The following is a 1,000-nucleotide window of genomic DNA, read 5'->3' on the forward strand; positions in this document are numbered from 1 at the left end:
TCGTTAACGGAAAAGGTGCCATCGAAGCAAGATGGCTGTTCAGACGACGCCTTTGAAACGTGCTTCTCCCTGCGAGGGGTGTGCGAGTCAGCTTCCCATCACAATACCACATGCTCAGGTGGCATGGTAGCTCACACCTGTAATGCGAGCATTTGGGAAACTGAGGCAGTTGTTGTTGGGGGGGGGTATTACCATGTTTAAGTCCAGCTAGGGTTACATAGAAAAACCTTATCTCAAAACCCAACAAAACAAATAGACAAAAACACTCCAACATAGAAGACAATCAAATTGCGAAGGGAAAAGGGTTGTTTGGCTCACGGATCGGGTGTTTCGGGCCGTGACTGACAGGCCCATTGCTTTTAAGGCTGTATCAGAGCAGTATGTCACCATGGGAAGTACGGGGCAAAACAAAACTGCTCATCTTGTGGCCGAGCAGTGAAAAGAACGTGCTGGGACCCACAGTTCTCTGAAGGGGTGCACTAAGTGCCACCCCCCTAACAGCCTCCCCTAAGGCACACTTCTTAAAGGTGCCACCACCGGCCAAGAGCGCCCAGCTGAAAGCCAAGCTGCTAACACAGGAGCCTTCCGGGACCCAGGGCCAAACTCTCCCAAGTGACCTTGTCATGAGAGGCCTGTGTGCAGCTGGAAAGCAGTGGTCAATGTCACACAACATGTTGGCATCATCGATGTCAACCAATCATACTACATGAGTGAGGTGTTCCTACCTTTACCATGGTAGTTAGAGTTTTACCCTCCTCTCTCTCCCTTCCTTTCTTCCTTCTTTTTTATTTCCTTTTCTTTTCTTTTAAGCACTATGCTAAGTGTTTTGTTTGTGGTTTTATGTGGTGTGTGTGTGTGTGTGTGTGTGTGTGTGTGTGTGTGCGCGCGCGCGCGCACATACATGCATGCACATATGTATGTAGCTGAAGACAGAACCCAGGCTTGGCATGTTCTAGGCAAGTGATCTACATTTGTAAACTTCATCCCCCACCCTCTTTTT

Source organism: Peromyscus maniculatus, chromosome 13 (assembly GCF_049852395.1).
Source record: "Peromyscus maniculatus bairdii isolate BWxNUB_F1_BW_parent chromosome 13, HU_Pman_BW_mat_3.1, whole genome shotgun sequence".
Classification (NCBI taxonomy): Eukaryota; Metazoa; Chordata; class Mammalia; order Rodentia; family Cricetidae; genus Peromyscus; species Peromyscus maniculatus.